The sequence below is a fragment of the Lactuca saligna genome, chromosome 7 (genome assembly GCF_052625555.1).
Source record: "Lactuca saligna cultivar CGN05327 chromosome 7, ASM5262555v1, whole genome shotgun sequence".
NCBI classification, from domain to species: Eukaryota; Viridiplantae; Streptophyta; class Magnoliopsida; order Asterales; family Asteraceae; genus Lactuca; species Lactuca saligna.
This window is the reverse complement of record NC_136423.1, coordinates 39,393,250-39,417,952: the sequence shown is the minus strand read 5'-3', so window position 1 is coordinate 39,417,952 and position 24,703 is coordinate 39,393,250. Positions and strand designations below refer to the sequence as shown.

The window sequence follows — 24,703 nt, the reverse complement described above, 5'->3', positions numbered from 1 at the left end:
AGTCTACTTTCTTCTTAGCTGGTGGTTGCTCTTTTTGGTAGAAGCCTCGTCCTGTCTGCTTATATTTCTCTTCCTTTTTCTTCTTGTACCCATCGTATGGCAGCCACTCCTACTTTAGTTTTCTCCAATCCTCATCATACTTGTCCCCACTCGAGTAACAAACTTGAGCCTTTTTATATCTGTTATCATCTAAGTTGTAATCCTTGGTCAAGTGTGGACCATTACATCTTTTGCATCCAACTCTTATAACATGTATAGATTGGTCCATTTTTGTCATTCTCCTGTCCATTGTATCAAGCATGGCCATCACAGCAACCATGTCTGCAAAGTTTTCAACCCCCTTTCCTTGTACTTCCTCACTTCTTGGATTGTGATACTAACGAGAATGTTTTGCAAATTCTTCCACTAGTTCCTTAACCTCCCCTAGATTTTTCTTGGTAAGTGGTCCTTAGGAATCAAAGAGTTGTCTTGTCATGACATTAACACCATCATAGAAGATCAACACTTCTTTTTTGTATATCGAGGTCATTGTGGGGACAATTTCTCAACAATCCCTTATAGCGCTCCCATGCCTCATAAAGTGACTCACCCGGATTTTGCTCAAAATAATGATTTGAGGTCTTTGAAAGATGACTTTTTTGGTGTTTCGCTCACTCCGGCGTTCTTATATGTTTTCTTATGAAGGGCTGACTCTGGATCTTCAAGTGGTGGCACTAGAGGTGTGTTAGAGCCTCTGGTCATGAACTCCTGCAAAATAAACAAAAATAAAAACGTAAAACTAAACAAAAACTAAATAAAAAATGCCTACTGACTGGCCACCACGACATGGTAAAGGTTACCACCTCGTGTTGTCGCAGGAAAAACTAACAGAAAAGAAAAACGAAAAACTATTGAACTCACGTCGTGAGCTTAAGGCTCACATCGTGAATCAGGTACTAAAACAAAAACCTAAGCTGAAAAAGTAACTTTTTGCAGGTTTTACCCCACAAAAAGGATCGATCAATTTTAGCAAATAAATAAAAAATCAAATAAGTCGTTCCCCGACAGCGGCACCAAAAACTTGATGCGTGCAAATAGCTACACCTAATTTTATATTTATAACCTAACTAACTTAACTAACTTAATTTCACCTAGGCAGTGTACCTAGTCAAATTATAGAATAGTCAGTAAGTCGGGTGTCGATCACATGCTAAGTAGTTATCGCGGTCGAAATTTCGATAGCGCTCACATGCCGCTATCTGAAATCGCGGTTATCACGGTGGTATAGTAGTGGTATAGGGTTTTTTTAATATTATGTATAATTTATATTATATATTTATACAAAATTCATATATTAGATTATTAATACTACATAGAATTATCAGATAAAAAATCATATAAAAACATTACCTAATCTATATATATAATATTCTAATATAGTAATATGGAAACTAAAAAGTATCAAAATGTTATCGCATCCCAAGTCGTTCGTGGTTTTTAAGTACTGAAATAGAAGAGAAATGGAAATTGTCTTTTGTTGCTTTGTTGTTTGTAATTAATTATATTTATTATTTGGACTTGTTAAGACAAAAATTGTAGTGGTCTGGTTAAAAAAATAAAGATTTAATATTGAAATAACACACAATCGTTTTTTTCTTTGTCAAAATAGTCAAATATGTACGAAATTGTAAAAACGGGTGTAGCGTCATTATAGCGTTGACGAGGTTCGCGGTCAATAGCACTGCTAATAGCATCTATTACAAAATAGCGGTTCAGTAACACCGCAAAACGCTATAGCGCGCTATTGATAGCATAGATCACAGGGAACGGTTTTGACTAATTAATCTATCTACTACTAAATTAACCTAATTATTAACAAAGAAATGGAATTTATCTAATTTTGCAAGTTTAGATGAACTTAACTCTTTAACACAAATTCAATCAATTACTAAAAATACTCCCATTTAGTTCGAATCCACTTCTTCTTTTTGGTTAGCTAACAATTATGGATTATCAAAGTTGGTTATCTAATTTTGTATTATATTAGTAATTTAAGTCTAAATTTACCAATATTTAACTTATTCATGTAAAACTATGCATGGTCACACACAATCAAACACATAACTAGTTATGATTATGAATAAGTTATGTAAGATTTATTAGGCAAACATATGGTAATAACTTATGCTCTCTAACACAGCTAAGTTTAATTACTTCAATTACTTACCTAAGATTTAGCCGATCCTAACTCTAGCAATTTAATGTTCACTAAATCACTAGGTGTCAAGTTCATGTAATTTAATTATCAATAAGCTACACAGAACGTGAATTCAAGTAACTAAAGAATCAAATATTAGCATGCTAGGTATTAACAATCTAACACAAGCTCAATACCAACTAATCAAATCCATAATAAATTATTTGTTCATTCTCCAAGCCTCCAAAGTTCTATGTTTTCACAATTTTAGTCCCTTTCTTCGAAAATGCTTCTATTTTGCTGCAGAATATAAATTAAGCTTATAAGTATCATTATTCTATGCAAATAACCAAAATATTAATAAAAATGTAAATAAATATTGCCTAAAAACATGTATAAATATTGCAATATCACCCTTTAATTTATTATAAAAACACATTATTTTAAATGTCTTCTAATGTCATTTCACATTTTTCAGCTAGTTTTACCAAACATCATATTTTATCAGCTAGCTTTTCAGTTATCAGCTAGCTTTTATTTTAACAGCTAGTACGTCAAACATAGCCTAAAAGAGCGTATAGTGGTTTGGCTTTTGAAATAAAGGTTGAGTTACATGGAAGCCCAAACACATAACCTCTTTAAATCTATGTTCTTATCTCACAGAATATATATATATATATATATATATATATATATATATATATATATATATATATATATATATATATATGAGAAAAGTGAATATACACTTAAGGTATATAAGCTTAGGTACCTAAACTTACTATACTATATCGTTTTGTATTATATATTTAGATTGTAATTGTCTAATTGTTCTTATAATTCAACTTATAACTTGATTACTTCTAAGATTTTTATAAATTTCACATTTATCTTCCTCTTACATACTTTTCATTTTCAACAATAATATATATAGCCTAGTAGGTGTTCGGCAAAAAGATATGATATAAGAGGAAGATAATAGTGAAATTTCGAAAATCTTCAAAGTAAATCAAATTAGGGGTTGAAGTTTAAGGACATTATAATGAATATATCTAACAAAACTACTAATTATGGTGGGTTTGGGTACCAAGCTTATATACCCTTAAGGGTATATTCACTTTTCCATATATATATATATATATATATATATATATATATATATATATATATATATATATATATATATATATATATATATATATATATATATATATATATTCTAATAAAAGAATAGGTTTAATCTCATATTGACAAATGTCATGCAATTACAATCTCTCATTAATATTATATATCATTTATCATGTCACTTGTCAACCTATTAATTATTCATTTCAAATTTTAAATTTTAAATTTCTCACTCTAATTTTATTAAATTAATAATTGATTCTTCATTTTAAATTTCAAATTTTAAAATTTCTTTTTTTAATTATATTAAATTAATAACATTAGATTTAAAAATATAATAAAATTAATATAAATTATAAAATCATATAACTTCACGTATTTATTTAAATCAACGATTATAATTTTATATAACTAAAAAAATATCTCTTAAATAATAATTTATTTAAAATAATTGATTAATAATTTTGATTTTTTAATACGAAAATTTAATTAATTTTATAACCGTTGTTATCACGGGTTATAAACTATATATATATATATATATATATATATATATATATATATATATATATATATATATATATATATATATATATATATATATATATATATATATATATATATATTCGGTACGGTTTGGATTTACTCGGTTACTTATATTTACAAAACTGAATCAAAACCGATTTTTTCAGTATTAAGAAATATAAACCCAAAATCAATGATTAATGTTTGGTTTCGAATTTTCAATTTCTTCTACCTTATGTTAATCAACTCAACAATCTCACTTATTTGTTACTGAGTTTTCGTCTGTGAAGAAATCAAATTCCAATTTTATTGGGATTATCTTTGGTATAAGATTTAATGTTTCAAATTTCAAATTATAATTGCTGAATTTAGAGGCCCAAAGTTATATTTAGTGGTTCACTTTAAGCGTAATATCGTATCTATTATTTACTTTATGGAACATTTGTATTAGGTCTTGAATTTCATTGAATTTTGTAAAGTTGATCTATAATTTTAGTCATTATTTTAGATTTTCTTAGGGATGTCAAAAATCGCCGTGGGACCCCGATACCGTACGGGACTAATTTTTAAAAAAATTCGGGAGCGGGAGCGGGACCGGGGGCGATATTAACTCCCGTTTATTTTCGGGACCGGTTTATATTTACCGTCCCGTACTCCCGCGGGGGCCCCGTTTATATTTAAATAAAAAAATATATATTTAATTTAAAATAAGAAATTTTGGCAATTAGGGCTTGACCGCTTGAGTACTTGACCGCAGAGGCGTAGAGCCGCAGACCCCTTCAACTTTTCTGTGTTCGAACTTCCAAGTTCCAATTTCCGTCGGTTCCAAATTCCGTCAATACACAACACAATACTCAATTACAGAATTACTCCATAACTCGATTAGATGATTTCTCCTTATACGAATGAAGAATTGAAGTGTGAAGAGTGAAGCTGTGACCAAGTGAAGGCTTGAAGTTGTGACCGAGTTCTGACCGTGACTTGAGCGATAATCCAAATTCCGACCGAGAGCAACAATCCAAGTTCCGAGCGACGAATGAGGAATTGAAATCGGGAGACTGAAGACGAGGCAGCGTCGCACCAATTTCTTCCCGACTCTTAGGCAACGAACAAGGCAGGCAGCGGACCAGCGGTAATGTTTACCCTTCTGCAACCAATTTCAAACCTGTATGATTGTATCCAATATGATTGTATCCAGTATCTGAACCTTAGGGCTTAGGGCAGAAAAAATATGCTTGCACTGTTGGTTTAATCCAGATTAAACCACTACCTTAGGGGCTGAAACCGGAGATTTGAAATTGGTTCCAATGATTTTAAGTTATTCATCTTCAAATTTCTGATACAAAAAATTGTTCTTACATTAATCACTAAATAATTATTTAAATAAATAAATGTTTATACGAGAAATATATGAAATTGCCCCTGTGATTATGATGAGATTTGCATGCTCTACATAACATGTTTGGAAACATAATGAGATTTGCATGCTCTGATGTCATGAAGTTGTACGGAGAGGAAAAGACAAGGATGATGCATTTTTTGGAGAGTATTCAAGGTAGGATTGCAATAACTACCGACATGTGGACTGCCAACTACCAAAAAAAAGGATACATGACAGTGACAGCCCATTTCATTGATGATTCTTGGCAATTACAAAGTCGTCTTTTAAGGTAATACTTAATTTATATTGATTTCTTTAATCAATCAGTATGCATTCTTTAATTAAATTGAATTTATTTTGTTAACTGGTAGGTTTATATATGTGTCATGCCCCCATACTGCTGAGAAACTAACTAATGTGTTGATGAATAGTTTGTTGGACTAGAACATAGATAAAAAATTATCAACTTTAACTGTTGATAATTGTTCAACAAATAATTGCATGATAGATTTGATGGTAGACAAACTACCTTTTGATAACTTGATTTTGGGTAGAAGCTTGTTTCATATGCGATGTGCTGCGCATATTTTGAATTTAATTGTGAGGAGTGGGCTGGATGTTTTTGGACATGGGATTGAGAAAGTGCGTAACAGCTGTAGTTTTTGGACAGCTACACCAAAAAGACATGATACATTTCAAAAAAATGCAAAGTGCGAGAATGTTTCTTGTGAAAAAAACCTAGTTGTTGATTGTAAAACACGATGGAATTCTACGTATTTAATGCTTTCCACGACTTTGAAATACAAGAAGGTGTTTTATCGGTTACAACAACGTGAGCCCCAATATAAGAATGCACCTGATGAGAAAGAGTGGGCTTTGGCAAGTGAGCTTTGTTGATAGACTAAAAATCTTTTATAATGTCACTGAATTATTTTCGGGAACAAAATATCCAACAACCAACATTTTTTTCCCCAAAATATGTGAAATAAAGATTGCTCTAAAGAAATGGGATACATCTAGTTTCATTGAAATAAGCGAAATGTCCAAAAATATGATTACAAAGTTTGACGAGTATTGGAATGAAAGTCACGGGGTGTTGGCTATGGCGACAATATTGGATCCAAGGTTTAAGATGAAGCTCTTAGAGTATTTTTTTTTCCTATTATCTATGGAGTAGATAATGCAAAAGATGAAATTCAGAAAGTGCGTCAAATTTGTGAAGATATATATTTGCGATATGAGTCACGTGTTATGAGTCAAGCAAGTAATGATGATATTACTACTAAGCCCACTTCTAGTCGAGATGCAGCTCTCGCAAGTGACATGGACTCATTAGATGTTTTCTTTTCATGGAATTCTGCTACTAGTGAAGTTTTTGTGAAAAATGAATTAGAAAGATACTTAGAGGTTGGCACTTTACCCCGAATTCATGAGTTTGATTTGTTAGGTTGGTGGAAGTTAAATGGGGTTAAGTATCCTACATTGTGTTTGATTGCAAAAGACATATTAGCCATTCCTATCTCCACTGTTGCTTCAGAGTCTTCTTTTTCTACAAGTGGTAGAATCGTTAGTCCACATAGGAGTAGACTTCTTCCGTCAACAATTGAAGCTATCATATGCACTCAAAATTGGCTATGGGCGGGTAAAAAAGGTATGTATGAATTTGCTTGAACCATTGTTTTCTAATTCATTTTAATATATTATGCTTATTACCTTTATTTTTTTTTCTTTCTTAGGTTGTGTTATTGATGGTGATGATGTACATTCCGATGAAGACGATGAGGGACTTGAGGTACGATTGTTCAATTTGTCGTTTTCTATTGAATAGACTAATACAATAATTTATTTTATTATTTTTTTTTTTATTTATTTAGGGAGGATATTCGAATATCAATGAATGAAGAGTTGAAGGAAATTAACGGATACTGAAGATGTAGTGAATTGTGTTTTATATTTGTCATTTTGGATTTGTCGTATTTTGCATTTGTAATGTTAGATTTGTATTCGTAAGATTGTTGGATTTATTTTTGTAAGATTGTAAGATTGATGGAATTGTTGGATTTTTAATTTTTTTAGCTTCTAAAAGATTAGGTTTTAGGCTTTTAAATTTATTAAAAATAGTATTTTTGCCAAAAATAAAACAGTTTTTTAGCAAAAAAAAAACCCAATTTTAAGTCGGGGAACCGGGGGAACGGGGGCGGGACCGGGGGCGACGGAGGTAACCGGGAGTGGGACCGGGGGCTATGTAAACGGGGGAACCGGGGGCGGGAGCGGGAGCGGGGGTAACAATTGATTTCGGGGGCGGGGGCGGGGCACCTATTCCCGCTCCCGTTTGCCTCCGTTGACATCCCTAGATTTTCTTTAACGCTTTTAGTCATTTCTCAAGTACGATGACCATATTTTGGAACTAATATTGCAAAAAATCAATTATAATTAAGACCAAAAACAATCTTACTTACAATCGTGTGATTGTCACATAATGAAGATATATTTATTAGATTTTGGGTTTGTCTATTAATCTCAAATATGCAAAAGCATGTATTCTTTCTTTGGAAATCGATACCAGTTAAATTTTATTTAAAACCATGTTATGATAATAAAAGATTACCGAGACGTTTCCACCATTTTGATATCAAAATAAATTTGATGTTAGCCCATTTGGTTAACAATGAGGTTTCTAATCTAACAATTAACTAGGAGGTTCTAAGTTCAATTCCAGACAATGAGATATTGAAATTATTTGTCGTTTCAAAAAAAAATTATGTTATAAAAATAAATTTGATGTTGTGTCATTCTTTTACATAAAATGGTATCAAAGTTTTGTAAATTTAGCTCCTCAAATTTATATTATTTATTTCTAAATTATTTTAATTGACTAACTATAATTTAAATATAATAATTATTAGGTGTAATATTATGTTATCTGTTAGTTGATATTAATTGATCATTAAAAATAAAAATTAATTTTTATGGTTTAAATTATTTAAAATTTTAAATATGTTTAAAATATAAAGACCATGACAATTTTTATAAAAACTTATTAGTGACATATATCTTACCATACAAATAGTATACAACATATGCATTTTTTAAAAGATATTCTCGTTTTTAGTATCGGCTCTCAAGAATTGTTCAACCTTTGATGAAAATACAAAAACGTCTTGCTTTACATTTCTGTCTAAGTCAAGACCTGATTGAAACCCTCGATTTGAACTTGAAACTCTCTTATATAGAAGCCCAAGCCTTATTCTGATGTGCCTGCAAGGTGATGGTTATAATAACACATAAAATCAGGTTATAATAACACATAAAATCAACATGTATAATTTACTAATAATCTCATGGAATCATTTTTGTATTTTGTAATATTCTAGCACCTAGCTGGTTGTTTGTAACATATTGTGGTTGTTAAGAAAAAAATCTAATAGAAGACGACCCATAGATTTTTTTTTTTTCATATATATTCTTAATATTTTATAAATACATGGTGTTATATGTATTTAAAGTGTGTTATAAATATTTTTTTTCATTTCATAAAAAGTTGATTTAATAAAATTACAATCAATTAAAGCTAATCAGATAGGGAAAAATATTTTGTTATAACTTTATGGACATACAATTTGTAAAGTTAATATAACAAAAACATACATATTTTTAAAATATTTAATGTAAATAATGATTTTAATAATCTACATAAATTACAAAAGATATACTAGTTATATACTTTTTTTAGTTACATACTTTTTTTGGTATTATTCGATCCATTTTTTTGACCATTGCAAGTGTGTCGTTATGGTTTGGAGATACTCTAAACATAGCAAATGCTTAACGACACCAACGTCATAAAGACTAAAATGTCAAACTCCTGCATTGATTTCATCAAACCTAAGTGAATATAAATTGAAACACCCATATCTCTATTCAAGACATGCAGGAAAAAAAATGCCTTCTTCTAGATTTATTCTCGTACTTCTTATATCACTAACTCCATTTTCATCTTCACAACAAATTCAAGAAACTTTCCATCAATGTCTTTCGAACATCCAAACCCCCAACTCTTTCTTCACCAAAAACGACACTAACTTCATCTCAATCCTCAATTCCCGGGCCATAAATCTCAGATTCACAACCCAATCAACCCCAAAACCCGAATCCATTTTCACCCCATCAAACGAATCCCACATCCAAACCGCGGTTATTTGCGCTAAAAAACTCGGGATTCATCTCCGGCTTAGAAGTGGTGGGCATGATTATGAAGGAGTGTCCTACACATCCGTTATGGGTCCCACGTTTGTTGTTATTGACTTGTCAAAGATGAGAGCGGTCAACGTTGACTTGGCGGATAATTCGGTTTGGGTTGAAGCGGGGGCCACAATCGGTGAGGTTTATTATCGGGTGGCGGAGAAGAGCAAAACGGTTGGGATTCCGGGGAGTATTTGCACGAGTTTGGGGGTGGGCGGACTTGTCTCGGGGGGAGGGTATGGGTCGTTGATGAGGAAATACGGGCTTTTGGGGGATAATGTGATAGATGCAAGAATTGTTAACGCAAACGGAAAAATTTTAGATCGAAAATCGATGGGGGAGGATGTTTTTTGGGCGATACGCGGTGGTGGTGGGGGTAGTTTCGGAATTATTGTTTCATGGAAACTGAAACTTGTATCTGTCCCTGCCACTGTCACTGTTTTCAATGTTCCAAGAACATTGGAACAAGGCGCTGCCAAGATTCTTTACAAATGGCAACAAGTGGCATCAAATTTTGATGAGGATCTTTTTGTCAGAGCCTTTATTAGTCGTACAAGTGATAAAACACTAACTACAACTTATCAAGCGTTGTTTCTCGGTATGGGAGACAGACTGTTGGAGATTATGAACGCGGGTTTTCCTGAATTAGGAGTAAAAAAGGAGGATTTGATAGAAATGAGTTGGATTGAGTCGGTTATGTTTATCGGGGCGTACCCTTTAAACACCCCGCCATCTGTCCTCCTTGATGGAAAACCGAGGTCTTTGAATTATTTCAAAGCAAAATCGGATTTTGTGAAGGAAGTGATACCGGAATCGGGGTTAGAAGGATTATGGAAAATAATGTTGGAAGAAGGAAGTCCTTTTATCATTTGGAACCCGTACGGCGGAATCATGAGCAAGATTTCGGAATCGTCTATTCCGTTTCCGCATAGGAACGGAATTCTTTTTAAGATTCAGTACTATAGCTCGTGGATGGATTCTGGAATGGAGGACAAGTATGTAAGTATGAATCGGAAGGTTTATGAGTATATGACAAAGTATGTTTCAAAGTCCCCAAGAGAAGCTTATGTGAATTACAGAGATCTTGATCTTGGAATAAACGAGAAAAGTAATGTTAATTGGGGAATTAACTACTTCAAAGATAACTTTTCTAAGTTGAGGAAAATCAAGACCAAGTTTGACCCTTCAAACTTCTTCCGTCATGAACAAAGCATCCCTGTTCTTAAGTAACAAACTAGTGAAACGCTATAGTTGGAATAAATAATGGGGTTAATGTCATAAAATGAATTTAAATAATAGTCAATTTGTGATTTTGTTTTTTAAGATGATAATTTTTTTACATGTATCTAATAAGGCAATAAACTATTATTGGCACTTTATTTAAGCCATTTTGACATTCAATGCGGCAAAAGTGTACATATGGGTGGTGTTGTACGTACATTTTTTAGGAGCTTTTAGTTTTTTAAAAAAAAAATAAAAATAAAAATAAAAAAAAAACTGAAATCAAAAAAAAAAATTATGTTCTTTCGGTAGTAGGAACTTCTAGATTTTAGCTAAAATCAAGGTTGTATAAATCGTTCGACGTGGGTTAATCGGTGGACTGGGATCAGTGGATCAATCGGCTAGGCGGGGATTAATCGGAAACCATTAATTATTAAAAATATTAATAAATTAATAAATATAACATTAATCCTAAGAATATAAAATTAAATATAACATTATAAATGAACAAAATTATTAAAAATTTAATAAATATAACTATCTCCAAACATTAAAGCCATTTTCATGGCCAAATTTGTAGCCATTTCTCTTCTCTAAAAAATAAGGTATCAACCTCAAATTATCCGGCATGTTTCAAATATCAGACATCAATTTTTCCATATCCACAACTTCAAACATGATTCCACCTTCATCATAATCATCAAAATCATTACCTTCATTTAAATTTCATTATCAATTTCTTATAGCAATTTGGATGTTGATGTTGAAGGCTGCATATATCCAGTGACTTCTCTTTCATTCTTGATAATTGATTTTGTGGTACTTTAGTTGCAAAAACCCATGATGTCAAATTTGTTCCTAATGCATAACAAGATGTCAAATTTCCCAATATCATTGCGGGCAGCATTTGAGAACTTCATTTGAGCATTTTATCGAACACATGGCGGACATGAAAAGTAGTGTCCGATTTGAACTGATGAAACTAGAAAATTTACCCAGGATCAGTTATAGTGTCCCATTTTATCGTCCAGTTGCATAGGTTTGATAATTTAGTTTGATAATTAAATATAAAGAGGTTTGATAATCGAATACAAGCACCTTAGAACAAATGGAAGGCGAGCTTGAAATCAGATATGGTTTGCAGAAATATTATTGAGTTTGAATGTTAATTCGATCAACAATAGAAACATGAAAAATGAAATTGGATTGAACGTATCTATAATATATCAACCTTGTCAAGGGAAGAAAGAACGTTCAGTTAAGATGAATCGAGAATCATAACCAATCGACAATTAAGTCAGCATCCATTGAAGTCGACAACAACACGAAAAAATTAAGCAAATAACTCATCAATTATTGCATACATAACCTCGATTCGACCTAATCTCCTCCTCAATAATCTTTTCTAGAATACCCAAATATTGATTGTTGATTGGGTTCGGTACTTGAGAGCTCGTGGGAAAAAACAATGGCAGAGTCGGTACTTGAGAACTCGTGGCAGAAGACGATTCTTGATTCCAGATTAAGCGATTATTTATTGTCGATTGTTCTGGTACTTCATCAGGGGGAGGATTAGTCGAGCAGGGGAGGAGACGAGCCATCAAGAAAATTGGGGGAAGAACGAGATGCAAAGAACATATATGAAAGAGTACAAGTTTGAGCATCCCACATCGAAGTTGGAACATTCTATTAGGGAAAAAATACTCTATATAAAGGGAATCCTCCTTACGAAAACAAACACATTTATGTTTTAGGCAAGCCGGCTCCATAAGTTGGTGGGTCTTTTAAAGTCTTTTGGACCGATTAGGTCCGACTTGGACTGATTTGGTTCGATTTGGTCCGAGTTGGGCCGGTGTCGACCGATATTGACCAATTCCGCCTAGCTTAACCCTATAACCCCTATTCGTAGGCAGTTACAGGCCGCCTAGACCGATTTTTACAACCATGGTTAAAATAAAAGCTCTAAATCCAAAAGTTACTTCAAGTTTAGGCTATGTTTGGTATACTAATGGAAAAGGTAGTTGTTAGCTGAAAAACTAAAAAGCTAGCTGTTAGCTGAAAAGTTAAATGATAAAAAATGATATTTTATAAAACTAGCTGAAAAATATGAAATGACATTTAAAAATTTGTGTTTTTATAATTAATAAATGAGTATATTTGGAAAATTAAAAAAAAAAAAAAAAACATTTAAAAATTTGTGTTTTTATAATTAATAAATGAGTATATTTGGAAAATTATAAAAAAAAAAAAAAAAAAAAAAAAAAAAAAAAAAAAAACTCTTAAAAAACTAGTCTAAGTAGCTTTTTGAAAAGCTAATTTATAAGCTACGTTTTGACTTGTCAAACATGACAATTTAAAAAAAAAACTCAAAAAATAAGTTAGCTATGGGGCGCCAAACACATCCTTAATAAAAATTGCTTTTGTAATTTTGCAAATCGACTTAATTACCATTTTTTAAATTAATTGCATGTTTTAGATAAATTTTTTTGTGTAATTTTACATGTTTTAGAAGTTTCCAATTATTTTTGCCGAACACATATACAAATAAAATGTATAATTTCGGTTAGTTTTTGCTTGTCAAACATACTCATTGTACACATTGCATCCATGTTTTTTAAAATAATATTATTATTATAATAATTTTATTATTTATTAAAATAATTTTATTATTCATGAATATTATTATAACGAAGGGAATAGGAGTTTGTTTGTGATGATGTAGAACATCAAATACAATCGCAACAATACTCCATATCAAGCCAGATGCAAATATACATTCGTCATCTTTACTGGATTTGTGGTCATTAAAGAAGATGAAGGCCTCTTTGAATATGCGCTTGATGGGACATTGTTGCCATCGTATTCACCGCTTCCTCCATCTTCGCAAAACAGACGTCAATTCCATTGGTTATTATAATAATAATAATAATAATAATAATAATAATAATAATAATAACTAGACAGGTGTTTGGGTGTCAAACCAACAAATGATGGGATGAAATAATATTAATATAACTCAAATCATTGCTTTTTCTAATACTAAAGATATTATAGAGTAAGCAGGGTCGGTCCACAGAGATACGGGACTTTTTATCTTGCCATATTTTCACACATAATACAAGTAATATTGAAATGGGGGTTTGTATTTAAACTTGAATTAAACTTCATAAATAAGAAAGATTGAAAACAAACGCAGTAAAAGAAGTACATTTCCGATTCTGACTCTTATATATGTATTATGTTGAAAGATGTAATATGATTATAACTCATGTTTGATCTAGGTTGGTAAGTTGGATATTAGTAAACTCTAATATCCAAATTGGCAAAAGTATTTTATTCAAAATAAGCTCTTTAAATAAAATTTCATTTAATTGATTCAACCCAAATAAGCTCTTGCATTAAATCATTAAATGACATTAGGTTCTTGCACTAATTACCAACAATTTTTAACATTCCTCTTAAGCTTGGGAATATAAACATTTAATCTTTGATTGCACTAATTTTTGATCTAATTACAACCAAGTAAGTGAATGTTACTAACATCAAATCGTAAAACATATACGAATTTCATGATTTGATTAACTAGATTGAATAGAACCCTAGTTCATTGATCAAGTGAAAAAGAGAACTAACCAAACACATGATTAAGATCAAATCAAAGATTACTAGATGTTAAACATAAGTCAAATTCAAGTTACAGCCTAACAACACATATTTAAGAATTCAGATTCGGAAATGATAATAAAATCAACCACACATATCTAGGTTGGACTACAAATTAAACAAGTTTAAACTTCAAATTGACTTACAAAAAGAAATTAAAGTGTTATCCAAGTGTTAATCTACTTGCCAAAGCTCTGAAAATCGTCTCTGCTCCTCCCAAAATCCGACCTAACTTCCATAAAAACTGATTGTCTGAATTATAAGAAGACAAAACCACTTTAAAACTGCCGAGACGTTTACACGGCCCGTGTAAATCAAAGGTTTCCATTTACACGGCCGTGTAAACAAGAAAAGTAGAATGCTTAATTCTTCCAGGTCTTCGAAGTAGAATGTCCTTGCATATACGTTTACACGGCCCGTGTAAATCAAAGGCATAGATTTACACGGCCGTGTAAACTCCTGTGAAGCCAAATTCTTCATTTCTTCATTCTCTCTCTTCAAAGCTCCAAAACTTCTACAACTTTGTCTCCAACTCTTGATAACTTCCTCCAACAAGATCCAACCTTCATAAGTCCCTGAAATATCCTAAAAGCGTGCGAATGGAATTGCATCATGAAAAATCCCGAAATTATACAAAATGCATGAGTCTAAACCTAAATGTAATGCACTTTTATGAACTAAAACTATAAAAAATGAATGCATGAAATGCACCTAACAAATCTCCCCAAGCTTAAACCTTTCTTGTCCTCAAGAAAGAACAAGAAGATTTAAACTGGAAAAGAAAAAAAAATAGAATAGAAGAAAAGAAAATTAAAGTTAAAACTATTTAAAACTTAATGCATGAAATCAAAACAAACATGAAAAGATCCAACCCAATTACCCTGTTTTGTACTATAGTTGAGAATGTACCTATCATACCTCGAGTTAACTTTGCTTTAGTCTCAAAATATTAAATGATAATAGAAACAAGACTTTGGCTACTCCCTAGTACAACTCAACAGAATTAAAGATCACAAAACTTATTCCTTTTCAATATTATCAAGTCAATTCTTGGAACAAATTATGGTCTTACTCTCGTGAAATTATATGTGACAAAACATGCTCAACCATCTTTGTTTCATAAAATATAACAATGTTCGATTCCAGCTATTTGTTGGTCAACAACAATCTTTTTCTGAAAAATCTTTTCTAAAAATTCCCTAATATTTATCTAGATTGGTTACAAACTTCAAACCACTTACACCAGTCGAAGTAATTAACATTCAGTCCAATGTCATAAATTCAAATCCAAGTCCAATGGAATCTTTTGACAGCCATTTATTTTTCCTAAACACAACATCTAATTAAACTATAAACACAACTATGTACAAACTTTCTAATTACATTTTTTTATATAAAAAAAGCTCATGGCTTTCTTTGAAATCCGTGTAGCAGGCTTTCAACCAACACATCCAAATCAAATGACCTTAGCGTGCTAGATTTAAAGAGATCCCTCGGGTTTACATGCCCGAACCTCAAAGGCCACATATTAGCTTTATTTACTACTATTAAGTTCATGACTTTCTATGGAACCCGTATAGCGAACTTTCAACCCAATCAATCCCAAACAATTTAGCTTTAGGTGATTAGGTGTAGAACACCCCTCAGAGTTTACTTGTTCGAATCCCAAAGGTCACAGATTAACTTAATAATAGTTTTTATTTATTTATTTATTAAATATAACACATATACAAATAACTAAGTTAACACATAACACTCTTATTAATTTATTTATTTGGCCAATTTCCTTATATTTCCGTCCTTGACTTTTCTATTGTGGGACATCTCACGGTCTATTACCGTGAGGACTTCTAAGACATTTTTCGGGGGACTAAATGTTAACATGCAAAAACCCGTAAGTATAGTTGAAAGCTATGTCCTCAAGCAGGGTATATATAAAAGGGAATAAGTAGAAAGGACTTTTAAGAGTGCTGGAAGGCGGGACATTGAGATTTTGCATTCTTTTTATGAACTTTTGAATTTGACATTTTAAGTTCAGTTGAGCATTACTACTCATAAGACCGGTCATATGTCCCAAAGAATTAACTCATACCTGCTGTTATGCTTCAGTGTTGACAATCTTCTCATTTTCTGTTTTGCACAAGTAGCTTCGGGAGATGTGCTCGTGTGTGATTAACTTGCTTTTAGATTTTTTTCAATAAGAAGAGCAAGCCAATTTCAAGGCACATGACTCATTTACCTGCTCAACTGTTTTGAAAAGATTCGGTTACTTGGGATTGGATCGTTTTTTTTTTTTTTTTTTTTAATTAAGAAAAATTTTCCATGCAGAAAAAAAAAATGAAAACGAAAATGAAATGAAAATTAATGCAATATGTACAAAACTACATGCAACCTACATGCAACGGGATAATGCATGGATGGATACCCCTCCCCAAGCTTAAAGTATAGCATCGTCCTCGATGCTTGGAGAGAGGCGTAGCCGTCCTATTGAGGACCGGGCGGAGGATATGGAGGGAACTGTGAAGGGTAATCTGCAGGATAGTAGGGAGGCCATTGGGGTTGGGATGCTGATGGCTGCTGCGACTGTTTGGGGAGCACAAGAACTCTATGGATATCACTCAGCAGATGGTGAATGTTGCGGTTGTGCTGCTCTTGAGTAGCCCATCTTTGATCTTGCTCAGCCCACCGCAACTCTTGTTGGGCCCAATGCTCTTCCTGTAAGCTACGGTAGTCCTGAAAATCAGAAGTGATTTCAGCGACACCCGTATAAATGTCCCCGACTTCCTGTTGTAGACTGGTGTAACGATGATTCAAACGTGCAAACTCGCCCATATAAAGATTATGTTCAGAAAAAGGAATAGGGCGAGAGGAGCTAGAAGCACCAGCAGTAGGAGCAGGAGGAGGAGAGAATGGAGGACTATGGTCTACTGTAACACCTAAGTTGGATCTGAGTTTCCAATTAGTTGATGGAATATCATTGGCTAAATTGAGTATCTTCTTATTTCTGCTGTCTATACATATATACTCTTTCCCATCTACTGTCCAATGAATATCCCCAGTGGGAAGGCGGTGGAAGAGATGCATTGTTTCCATAACATCAATTGATAGACGAGTACGACCCATGATGATGTTTGTTGGGTTATTAGGTAGATGGAGGCCAAGATGCTCTGCAATAATAGAAACCATGCCTCCACAATGTAGCTGTCCACCATTGCTCGTAGCACTTCTAAGCATTTTTTGAATAACCCAACAACCAAAATGAGGGACTTGTGCAGGCTTGTTAATCATACACCACAAGACTTCTAGCTCTTTTTTATTAGCCTTGCTAATCTCTTCTTGAGGGAATAAGAGAGAAGCAATGATCCGGTGAGCTACTTTCAAGACCGGATGGATAATGCTAGAAGCTTTGGCAGTGCCTGATTGATACTTATACTCACAAGAGATGTTTCTCCAAAAATTTGCACAGTCTTGCTCAAAAACAACATTTTTTCTACCCTTAGTTGTGTATATATCCCTTCTTGCTTTAGGAGCACCAATCATATCGCAAAGGATATCAACATGAAATTGATGGGTTTGGTTGAGCAGACGGAAAGTTAGGAGATGGGTTTGATAGTCAAAGGTAATGGAAGACAAAAGTTCCAACATCGGTGTTTGGTAACTAAATTCATGAAGATTCAAAAGACCCTCTCATCCTATGTTTTTAAAAAGCTTGTGAACACCCTTGTATATGTGTAAATCTTTGAGGGCCTGGATGTCCACAAAATTTTGAGCACCCATTGTTCTTGTAACAAGATTTTCATACAAGATTTCCTGTCGATTGTTCTCAAAAATAAGACCAAATTCATAGGGGTTGTCTATGGCATGTGGGTCTTGTTCATCATGTGAAGTGCCAACTCTATGTCTTTTACCCCGGGAAGCCATAACCCAAATGAATCAACAAAATATTGCACACAATTAAGACAATTGAAGCACAAGAACTAGCAAGTTTCACCAAAAAACACCCAAAAAAGGAATGTGTTCTATCTAAATGCACAAAGTAAGAGTTTGGAACAATTATACCAATTTATGCTTGATAATGGTGGTAAGATGATATCCAATGCTTCCCCAAGCTATCCCCAAGCTTATCCTATAAGAAATTTGAAACATTAGGTTGAGATTTGAAGTTCAAATATTCTAGGGTTTTGTTAAAAAAAAAAAATCGGCCATGGGAGAAGGATATAGATGTGGAAGATAAAGAAGATGAAGAAAAGGGAGGAATTTCATACCTTGGAGCTTGATTTTTGATGCAAAATTGAGGAAGATTGAGTATTTGGAAGGGTTTTTTCGAAGGGGGCAGTAGGGAGAGAGGGATTCGCAGGTATTGAGTGAAGAATGAGTTAGAAAAATCGAGATTTGACCTTAAAATCGTTCAGCCCTGTTTTTGCGTTTACACGGCCCGTGTAAATCAAAGGGGAGGGTTTACACGGCCGTGTAAATCCCTGAATCATTAAACCCGTGTTCAATCGTTTACACGACCCGTGTAAATGCAAGGCATAAGTTTACACGGCCGTGTAAACTTCTGAGAAAGCCAAAAACTTGATTTTTTTCACTTTTTGAAATTGCAACCCGCTAAACCTCTACTGCCCGAAAAATGATTTTTAACCCTTTTTTAGCATGAAAAACAACTTGGAAGTTTGAAAACAAAGAAAATACAATGAAAATATACTAAATGACAAAAATACCCCCGGGTTGCCTCCCGGTTAGCCGCCCCTTTTTCATGTCGTTGGCTCGACTTGGATCCCAACTATTTGTCAATTTTCATACTTTGGATCCATTACTTCCTCCACCTCTTCATTCTTGACTTGATATCCTTCATAATAAGGCTTCAAACGGCGACCATTTACCTTAAAAATCTTCCCGGTTTTCTCACTTGTGATTTCTATTGCACCATGCTCAAAAACATTAGTGACAACAAATGGTCCCACCCAACGGGATCTTAATTTACCAGGAATCAATTTAAAACGCGAATGGTAAAGTAGTACCTTTTGACCATTGTGAAATACCTTGCGTGTAATCATCTTGTCATGGAATGCTCTAGTATTTTCCTTATAAAGAACCTCATTCTCATACGCTTCATTGCGGATTTCTTCCGATTCTTGTATGTCCAGCTTCCTCTTCTTTCCCGATTCACTTAAATCCATGTTGAACTGCTTGATTGCCCAATATGCCCTATGTTCCAACTCAACGGGTAATCGACACGACTTTCCAAAAACAATACGGTATGGCGACATTCCAATTGGAGTTTTGTATGCAGTGCGGTACGCCCACAAAGCATCATCAAGGCGTGTACTCCAATCTTTCCTTGTTGTATTCACGGTTTTCTCCAAAATGCCCTTGATTTGTCGATTTCTCACCTCAGCTTGTCCATTTGTTTGTGGGTGGTATGCTGTGGAAACTTTATGAGTGACACCATATTTCTTCAAAACACTCCCGAGTATACGATTACAAATATGTGTACCACGATCACTGATCAAGGCCTTTGGAACACCAAATCTGGAAAAAATGTTAGCCTTCAAGAAATCTATCACAACTTTTGAATCGTTAGTACGTGTAGCCTTTGCTTCCACCCACTTGGAAACATAGTCCACAGCCAAAAGAATATAAATAAAACCCGAAGATGATAGAAAAGGTCCCATAAAATCAATGCCCCAAACATCAAAATTTTCACAAACTAATATGGGGTTTAAGGGCATTTGATTCTTTGAGCTTAAAGAGCCCATTCATTGACATTTATCACAGCTTGATCAAAAAACATAAGAGTCATGGAAAATACTTGGCCAGTAAAATCCACTCTCTAAAACTTTTCTTGCGGTCCTTTGAGGACCAAAATGTCCTCCACAAGCATAAGAGTGACAAAATGTTAAGATAGAAGATACCTAATATTGATCCACACATCGTCTAATCATTTGGTCAGCACAATATTTCCACAAATATGGCTCATCCCAAACATACCTCTTGGCTTCTTTCTTGATCTTGTCTTTTTGCCATCGAGTTAAATCTGGTGGAAATTGATTTGTGACAATGTAGTTCACAATATCGGCATACCACGGGGCAACTTTTGCTGAAAACAGATTTTCATCGGGAAATGCATCATGAATGGGAGTTGAATCTTCGGGAGAAACAATCCTGCTAAGATGATTTCAATGTCAAACTCTTGCAAGAGTAATACCCATCGAATGAGTCTAGGCTTCGAATCTTTCTTTGCAAGTAAATACCTAATAGCTGCATGATCAGAATAAACAATGACTTTAGAACCTAGCAGATATTGACGAAATTTGTCTAAAGCAAAGACAATAGATAACAATTCTTTTTCAGTTGTTGAATAATTGGCTTGTGCACTATCAAGTGTTTTTTAGGCATAATAAATGACATTAGGAACACGGTCTTTTCTTTGCCCTAACACTGCACCAACTGCGTGATTACTGGCATCACACATGATTTCAAAAGGCAAACTCCAATCCGGTGATTGAAGTATTGGTGTTGTGATCAACAACTCTTTCAACTGATCAAAAGCTTGCTTGCACTGTTTGGAAAACTCGAATTCTGCATCTTTTTGTAGGAGCTCACACATGGGACGAGATATCTTGGAAAAATCTTTAATAAACCTTCTATAAAATCCTGCATGACCAAGAAATGAGCGCACCTCACGAACACAAGTGGGATAAGGTAAAGATTTTATGACATCTATTTTTGCTTTGTCCACTTCTAGACCCTTAGAAGACACAATATGACCTAAGGGGTTTTTGGCTTGGCTTTTCAGGGAGCAAAAGTTCTTTTTGGAAAAGTCACAAAAAGTCAGGTTTTCCTGACTTTTCCAAAAAGTTCATGTTTACTTGTATCCAAATCCAAAAGTAGCTTCTAAAATGCATTTGCCAAACATCTTTTGCTTTCTATCTTTTCCTAAAAGGACTTTTTGCTTCTAAAAAGCTAAGCCAAACACCCTCCTAGTATGAGACCTTTGTCAACCATAAAATGACACTTTTCATAATTCAAAACAAGATTGGTTTCAATACGTCTTTGCAAAATCTTTTTCAAATTTCCCAAACATTCATGAAAAGAATTACTATAAACTGTGAAGTCATCCATAAAAACTTCAATGATTTCCTCAACAAATTCCGAAAAAATACTTACCATGCACCTTTGAAAAGTGGTTGGAGCATTGCAAAGCCCAAAAGGCATTCGTCTATATGCAAATGTTCCGAAAGGACATGTGAAAGTAGTTTTTTCTTGGTCCTCAGGTGCAACGGGTATTTGATGGAAACCTGAATATCCATCCAAGCAACAATAATGTGTTTTTCCCACTAACCTTTCCAACATTTGATCAATGAAGGGAAGTGGGAAATGGTCTTTCCGGGTTGAGGAATTGAGCCGTCTATAATCAATGCAAACTCTCCACCCGTTTTGCACACGAGTGGGGACTAACTCACCTTGGTCATTCTTTGTAACGGTAATACCTGTCTTCTTCGGCACGACTTGGACCGGACTTACCCACTTACTATCTGATATAGGGTAAATCATTCCCGCATTCAACAACTTCAAAATCTCTTTTTTCACAACCTCCATCATTGGAGGATTCAGACGCCTTTGAGCTTCTCGGGAAGGCTTGTAATCTTCTTCCATAAGGATTTTATGCATGCAAAGTGAAGGACTTAGCCCTTTGATGTCGGCTATAGTCCACCCAATTGCTTCCTTATATTCCTTCAAGGTGGTGACAAGTTCTTCCTCTTCTTTTGTTGACAACTTGGTGGAAATGATCACTGGTAGAGTTTCCTTATCTCCAAGATATGCATACTTGAGATGCTCGGGTAAAGTTTTTAGCTCCAATTCCGGCGCCTCCATAATCTCTTTATCAATTGTAAATTGATTGGAAAGTTTTTCCACTCTTTCCTTTTGAAGATTCCTGTCTAAAATAAGAGCTAACACATCAAGATTAGACAGATCAAAACACTCCTCTGTTAATGGTTCAATGACATCCACAAAATTCAAAGATGAAATATCACTTGGATATCTCATAGCATCATAAATATTGAAATTTATCACCTCCCCATCAAATTCCATGGACAATGTACCATCATAAACATCAATTTTCATCCTGGATGTTTTCAAAAAGGGTCTTCCTAGGAGAATTGAACTCAAATTCGGTGAATCATCATCATCCATATCAAGTACATAAAAATCTGCTGGAAATACTAGTTCATTCACTTGGACTAACACATCTTCTAACACACCTTTGGGATGTACTAAAGATCTATCAGCCAATTGAATGATTACCCCGGTCTTCTTCAATGTGCCAATATTTAATGTTTTAAAGATGGAATATGGCAAAACATTGATAGAAGCTCCAAGGTCTAGCATTGCTCGTGGAACATGAAGATTACCTAATTTGCAAGGAACCGTAAAAACACCCGGATCCTTACATTTTTTAGGTAATCTTTTTTGTAACACTGCAAACACATTTTCCCCTACTTTAACAGTTTCATTCCCTTTCAACTTTTTCTTGGATGTACATAATTCCTTAAGGAATTTTGCATACCTAGGGACTTGTTTGATGGCATCAATAAGAGGAATATTTACCTCTACCTTCCTGAACATCTCCATGATTTCATTGTCTTCTCTTTCACGCTTTGACTTGCTTAATCTTGAGGGAAATGGAGGAGGAGTGACTTTTGCTTCAATAGGAACTTGCTTGGAAGGGGTTTTTGACTTCTCTTCTTCTTTCTCTAGCTCCATCTCTTCTTCTTCTTCAATAATTTTAGGACCTTCATATTCTTTACCATTCCTCAAAGTGATGGCACATGCACTATGTTTTGGATTCTTCTCAATTTGCGCGGGTAGTTTGCCTTGTGACTCCAATTTACTCACAGATGTGGCGAGTTGAGTCATTTGTTGCTCCAAAGTCTTGATGCTCGCTTTGGTCTCATTTTGAAAGGTTTGAGTACTTGTGGCTAAACTCTTAACAATGTCTTCCAAAGACATTCCCGATCCGCTTGAACTACTTCCTTGATGCATGTTTTGAGGTTGATATTGAGATTGATGAGGAGGTTGAGTTGGCTGGAAATGTGGTTGATAATTTTGTTGGTGGTGCATTTGATTTTGAAATGGGGGTCTTGGTTGATAAGGTGGTGGTCTAGGCTGAAAATTGGTATTAGGTTGGTGCCAATGTGGATTGCTTCTTGGCTGGAAGTTTCCTTGTTGTTGACTTGAAAATCCCATAGCTTGAACTGGCTCTACATCTTCTTGTAACATGGGGCACATATCAGTGGGATGTCCAACTTGTGTACAAATGCCACAAGGTCTAACTATTGGTGGTTGCACGCCCTTGTCTTTTGCAAGCATCATTACTACCTTAGTCAACTCAGAAAGTTGACTTTCAATTTTTGGAGTAGAAATTTCTTTCACCCCCCTTGGTGCATCACTATACCACTCTTCTTCTTGGACTGTATGCTTGGACTCTTCTGCCATGTTTTTTATAAGAACTCTGATTTCTGTTGGAGTCTTATCAGCTATAGATCCACCACTTGATGCATTGAGTAATCTCCTATCCCAAGATGACATTCCTTCACAAAAATACTGCAGCAACTGATATTCTATAATCCCATGTTGTGGACATCTTGAGCACAATTTCTTGAACCGTTCCCAATAAGTATGCAAGGCTTCTCTCTTTTGTTGCTTGATGCCAATTATCTCTCTACGTAAAGCTGAAGCTCTCATTTCGGGAAAATATTTATCCAGAAACATCCTTGCAAGTTCATTCCATGTTGTGACTGACCCCGGTGGTAAGTCATACAACCACTCCTTGGCTGAATCTTGTAAAGCAAAGGGGAATGCCCTTAACTTGATTTGATCTTCTGTGACTTCATGTGGCTTCATACCCACACAAACAACATGAAATTCCTTAAGGAATTTATGTGGGTCTTCATTCTCAAGACCACGGAATGAGGGTAACAAATGGATGAGTCCAGACTTGAGTTCAAAGTTGATTGCTGCAGGTTAATTTATGCACAAAGGTTGTTGGGTGACATCTTGAGTAGCCCATTGTCTAAAGGTTTGTTCAGGTGGTGGATGTGGAGGACTTTGATGTCCTCCATGGTTGTCTGCCATGGTAGGAGTAGGTGAAGATGGTGGGGTGATACTTTTGGATGTTGGAGAGAATGTAGTTGATGGATTTGATGAAGAAGCTCTGGATTGTTGTTGTTTCTTTAAAAGTCTGGCTTGCTTCCTTCTCTGTTTAGCAGATTTCTCTATTTCCAAATCAACTGGTAAAGGTGTACCTGTGCGAAAAGATCTTGGCATAAACAATTAGTACTACCGTATCCCCGGCAACGGCGCCA

The 24,703-nt window shown here is 34.2% G+C and overlaps 1 non-coding gene and 1 pseudogene across 1 annotated transcript; both read left to right on the top strand.

Annotated features, from left to right (window-relative positions):
* The first annotated feature begins 522 nt into the window (after positions 1 to 522).
* Positions 523 to 631, top strand: LOC145007805 (small nucleolar RNA R71). Its single transcript, XR_013663169.1, has one exon. It is a non-coding gene; the product is annotated as a small nucleolar RNA R71 (small nucleolar RNA).
* Positions 632 to 9,149: 8,518 nt separating this feature from the next.
* Positions 9,150 to 10,705, top strand: LOC145006846 (monolignol oxidoreductase AtBBE-like 15 pseudogene; annotated as a pseudogene).
* The last annotated feature ends 13,998 nt before the right edge of the window (positions 10,706 to 24,703 follow it).